At 38.5% G+C, this 6,000-nt stretch overlaps 1 long non-coding RNA gene across 1 annotated transcript in view; it reads left to right on the forward strand.

Annotated features, from left to right (window-relative positions):
• The first annotated feature begins 4,802 nt into the window (after positions 1–4,802).
• Positions 4,803–6,000, forward strand: part of LOC138013104 (uncharacterized) — a 1,874-nt gene continuing 676 nt past the window's right edge. Inside the window, exons 1-2 of the long non-coding RNA XR_011125175.1 lie at positions 4,803–5,054; positions 5,650–6,000. The exon at positions 5,650–6,000 is cut by the window's right edge and continues 676 nt beyond it. This is a non-coding gene — a long non-coding RNA (uncharacterized lncRNA). The remainder of the gene's footprint in view (positions 5,055–5,649) is intronic.

Raw genomic sequence — 6,000 nt, forward strand, 5'->3', positions numbered from 1 at the left:
TAATGAGGTCTTAAAGCTAGGATAACTGCTGGACCACGAAAAAAAGAGACTTTGTTCATTCAAGAGCTAAAGCCTTCCCTTAATGTCAATATTAGTAGTGAGAAGTTATTGCTGTTTTAGCTATTACTCCTCATTATGTCTAGACACGTACTGCCCGCTGCAGATCATTTTTCTCAGTCTAGGTTCCAGACCCCTAATGTTTACGATATATATATATATATAGTTTTCAAAAATTGTAACAGTCACTTTTGAAAATGTGTGTTGACTAGCATACGAAACGTCAAGTTTTATAAAAATGCGTTGGAATACAATGTTTATCACCGCTGTTTGTGTTATTTTCTTAATCTGGCTACCAGCATATTATATGTAATCATTTGTCAGAAAGAAAAAATTCCTGTCATCAGTTAGAAAAATAGGTACGCATTGCGTACGTATGGTAGTGCAGTAACACAGTGCCTTATTCCATATTGTCAACTGTCTTCCAGGAGATTCAAGATGTCTTTGCGTAATATGTAGCTCTAAGAGTACACGATATTGTTTTGGTATTGTATATCATTGTAGTGCCATGGTAGAAAACTTGAGTAAATAGCCCCCTGAGAAGACATGTGGTTACTAGCAAAGTACTAAACCCAGAAAGACTGAAGAAAATAAAAGGGAATCGAAAAACATTGGCTTCTAGGCTGACATGCTGATCATTTTCAAGTTGGGATCGGCTATTCATCGAGTTACGAGTTGAGTTGAGTTTGAGTTGAGTTTGAGTTGAGTTTGAGTTAAGTTTGAGTTAAGTTTGAGTTAAGATTGAGTTACAGTTTTTGGCGTTTTTCGGAATTAAAAGTAGTAAATATTCAATGCGAGTCACATATATATAGATATAGATAGATATATATATATTTAACAATTATTCCTCGAGCCCGAATGGGCTATGAGTCAATAGCCCATGAGGCCGAAGGCCGAATGGGCTATTGACTCAGAGGCCATGAGGGCGAGAGGAATAATTGTTTTAGTAAAATCCAACTAGTTGGTCAAAAAATATCGAGACAAAACATCTTTCGCTAGTTAAAGCTAGACTTTAATTGTTGTTTTGGTTTTCAAAGCCGGCGCTTTTCGCTACTAGTGGGCTATAACAAATAGCCTACTAGTAGCTCAACCAATCAGAACGCAGCATTGATAATAGACCACTAGTTGGATTTTACTAAATATATATATATATATATATATATATATATATAACCAAAAAATGGGTAGAAGTCCTCGTCAACTTAAAAGTGCTCAATAAAGAGATTAAGAAAGGGATATGCAAAGTCTTCCGTGACAACGACTTGAAAATCACAGTCGAAGCAAACACCACCAAGGTCAACTTCTTAGACGTCACGCTTGACCTCAGAAGTGAGAAATTCTACCCTTACATGAAAGAGGGTAACATCCCATTATATGTCCATAATGAATCCAACCACCCACCATCCATCCTGAAGAACATTCCCAAATCTATTAACAAAAGACTATCTGAAATATCATCGGATAAAGAAAGCTTCGATAGCGCTAAAGGCGTCTATCAAGAAGCACTTAACAAAAGTGGCTACCACTATAATCTGTCTTTCACGCCGAGCCAGGAACCCCGTCCGCAAAACTCTAGACGAAGAAATATTCTGTAATTTAACCCGCCGTATAGCAAAAGCGCGGCAACAAACGTCGGGAAATGCTTTCTTTCACTTATCGATAAGCATTTCCCTAAATCTAACCCCCTTCATAAAATTTTTAACCCTAACACACTAAAATTAAGTTACAGCTGCATGGGTAACCTCGAAAAAATAATATCTAATCATAACAAAGCTGAACTCAACAAATCGACGCTCACCAATAATGAAAAGAAAAACTGTAATTGCCGAAAACCCAACTCGTGCCCTATGAATGGAAACTGCAACGCGGAAAATGTCATCTACCAGGCTGAAGTCACCACTAACACCACAAAGGAAACCTACATCGGACTTTGCGACACTGCTTTTAAATTAAGATACAGAAACCATACATGTTCATTTCGTAATGAGCGGTACAAACATGCTACCGAGCTTAGTAAGTACATATGGAGCTTAAAAGATCGGAACATTGCATATGACATTAGATGGCGGAAAGTGAAACAAGCTAGGTCTTATTCGAATGTAACTAAGAGATGCAACTTGTGTCTGTGGGAGACATTTTTCATATTACGCAGGCCAGAAATGTCAACTCTCAACAGGAGAAATGAGCTTGTATCGGGTTGTAGACATGCTAGGAAATTTCTCTTGAAAAATGTTTTCACTTAGTTAATGATGAAGATCCCGTGTGACACGTCACGTAACAAACTTAGCATCTATTGTCTATTGTTCTGTATTTTCAAATATCTTTGATTGTAACCGTTTTTTCTGGCAGTTGCCTGAAGATTGCTCCGCAAGGAGCATGAAACTCTGAGTAGCGATTAAATGACCACATAACCTCACCCTTGCATTACCAATTATATATATATATATATATATATATATATCAGGAACATCCACATCCACATCCCCATCCACATCCACGACATCCGCACGCGTAAAATCATTGAAGCGCTAGAAATCCGCAAGCATGAGAACCTCGTGAATGGTTGCAATGGACGAGCTCTAAATCTAGATTAACACCATCAAATTAATGAGCCTTGAAATTCCACCATTGTACTAAGTTTTTTTTTTTTTTTTACATAAAGCAATCTTGTACTCATAATCTTCATTCACTGACGAAGCTCTAAACGGCGAAACGTTTGAAGTATAAAACCGATTAGAAACACATATGCCTCAAGAAGTTATTTCCTTATTATATTATCTATCGAGGCATGGCTACACCTTTCTTCGTCTCATCATATATATATATATATATATATTCTTACTGGTTGATTTTATCATTGTAAAGTTTCGTGTAGCAAATATAAATAAATAAATAAATAAATTTTGCAGTGAAAGTCAGTTTTTCCGGACGCTAAAATGTCAAAGTGATCCCATTTAATGTCGTGGCCAGTGGTTTTCACATAATCAGCAATGGCTGATGAATGGTCACTTTTAGCTAGGGCCTTGAAATGTTCTTTTTTTCTGTCATGGAGTCTTCGTTTTGTTTTGCCAATGTAGAATTCATCACAGTTCCAGCTGACAGCTTTATAGACGACCTTGGACCTCTGAGATCGGTTCAAGCGATCTTTGTATAGAAAAAAGGAGTTGATGCGGCGTGTGTTTTGGAATTGACGAAAGAGTAGAAACGATAGCATTAAGTTTACTCTTGAATTCGAAGAAGACAATAAGATTCCATTTTTAGACATCCTTCTCAAACACTGCCCTGACAACACTTTCTCTACATCTGACTACTGGAAGAAGACACTCACAGGCCTTTACACCAAGTGGGATTCATTCTCACCTCGCAAGTACAAAATCAACCTCATCCGCACTCTCACCTATCGATGCTTCCGAATTTGCTCCTCGCCATCTTTTTTACAGGCCGCTATTAAAGATCTGAGAAAGCTCCTGTTGCAAAATGGTTACCCTCAAGGCGTTATCACGTTCAACATTAACGATGTATTGAACAAAAATAAAAACAAATCAAATAACCCTGGTCAAGCTACAGTCCCCCAAAAAGATATCTTAATCGTGTTACCCTACTTAGGTCTTCACAGTAACCAAGTCACGAAACGTCTGAAATCCTGCGTATACAATTTCTACTCTTTCGTCAATCTTAAGAGCTAAAGCCTTCCCTTAATATCAATATTAGTAGTGAAAAGTTATTGCTGTTTTAGCTATTACTCCTCATTATGTCTAGACACGTACTGCCTGCTGCAGATCATTTTTCTCAGTCTAGGTTCCAGACCCCTAATGTTTACGATATATGTATAGTTTTCAAAAATTGTAACAGTCACTTTTGAAAATGTATGTTGACTAGCATACGAAACGTCAAGTTTTATAAAAATGCGTTGGAATACAATGTTTATCACCGCTGTTTGTGTTAATTTCTTAATCAAGCTACGATGGCCTAAGAACAAGAGTTTATACGATACTGGTAGCAAGGTTTTTAACCTCCGAAAAATATCTGTTTCGTCGTATGAACGTGTGAGCCAAAGGGCCTCTGCTGGCACGACTTCTGGGTGACCCCTTAAATGGTCTTAATGACCCCCGACTTGAGAAAATTGCCTGGAACGCTGCAGTTCAATTCCATCTAACTCAGTCCTTTTTGTTTTTGAGTAACACGTACCATGGGCAACCCAGTGTACGCTCATAGAGCGTCTAGTTTTTGTTTAGGGTTAGTTGGAAGTACTTGATACATGTAACTTTTAAGAAATAGGTTTTTATATTAAGCATTTTAGTCATTTTTTTAACATAGAAATATTGTAAAGCGCCTAGGGCAAGTAGTGTTTAGGCGCTATAAAAATAAATTGTATTATTACTATTATTATTGTATTATTTTGTCGCAGCGACTTGTGTACACACCGCGGTGCAACAACGCTGCTTTCGCTAATCTTGTTGCTGCGATCAGTCGTACAAATTCAAACCGGTTTGAATTCGTGCAACTGATCGCATCGACAAGATTTTCACAAAATTAACCGTGTCACGAAGCGAACTGTTGCGGCGACTTGTCTCCGCGACGTGTCGCAGCGACTTATTGCCGCGTGTCGTTAAACCTTCTAATAAGACATCCGCTCCATATTGTTGAAACCGGTTTGAGCCACCTTTAGGATACCCTCATAGTTATCATTGATCTTAATCCGCTTCACACAATAAAGCAGAAAAGTGTGCCAAAATACGATGAATTTGCAGTGTCGACCAGGGAAGTTCCATTTATGATCCGACACCGGGGTATGGATGAGCGAGATACCTACTCCTCGGATTTTTTGGTCGGAACACTTTGAGAAACCCTTCCTACTCCTTCACATTTTTGTCAGTGCCTCTGAAAAAAGATTCCTACTAGTCGAATTCTGATGGACCTCATCCATAATTGGGGCTCGGCTCATAAAATGGAATATCTCCTGTCAGTATCGTTCCCGAGGATTGGACGAGTTATCGGTGAGGAGGTCAAGGCTCGTACTTATTTTGCATCATTGTTAAAACACAAATAAAAAGGAGACAGAAATAAGGCACGGACGTTTAAAAACGAAAGTCGGTTTTCGTCCTTAGTTACGTTGATGTGAACTCAATTATCGTAGCACGGCAAAAGGCATTTGTGTATTTTTTTGCAAACGCATTATTTTACAACTAATGTGAAAAACGTGATCATTTTGTTAAGAGGGGCAATCTGGAACGATAAGGGAGGAAAATAGTTGAACAAGGCAGTGAAGTGATCGCGCAAAGAAAAAAAATGCGCTTCCCTCGCGTGTCACCTACTTTTCACGCGCAACCATAAGTTTATTTCAGCGAACGAATTGATTATCCTAAACCACAAAAGGGGAGGAAAATTTCTGCACGTTCAATTGAAAGAAGATATTTCTCGAAAGATATCAATGCCATTTTTGCCTGCCTTGTGTGAATCAAAACTCACTTGTAAAGTAATTAAATTGGCTAAAATACTTGTGGTTTCTATCTTTATTACGTAATTGAGTTTAAAATACCGGAAACACTTAGGTTCGCACTCATCAATCTTTGCTGCACTCCTACGTTGCAGGTTATCACGTCCATCGGAAAGTGGAAACCAGTAAACATCCGGCCGACAAAATTAGAAGGAGAAAAAATACACCCTCGAAGATATGTTGTTTATTTTTGCAGTAACCGCATCATTTGCATCGGCAGGAACACAGGTGATTTATGGCTGTCGCTTTATAGACCCGTCAATCGACAAAGACTGAGGGTTAATTTGCCGCTCGTGTCTGCCCTTGAATTGTAACGCGACTCTTCCGTTTGTTATAGCCTGACCTCGAATCCACCAACTTTGGGTATGCGTCTCATCCGTCCTCAGCATATAGGATCGCCAGTAACAACAATGCACAATATTCCATGAAAACGCTTGGAAAAGTTT

Source organism: Montipora foliosa, chromosome 8 (assembly GCF_036669935.1).
Source record: "Montipora foliosa isolate CH-2021 chromosome 8, ASM3666993v2, whole genome shotgun sequence".
NCBI classification, from domain to species: domain Eukaryota; kingdom Metazoa; phylum Cnidaria; class Anthozoa; order Scleractinia; family Acroporidae; genus Montipora; species Montipora foliosa.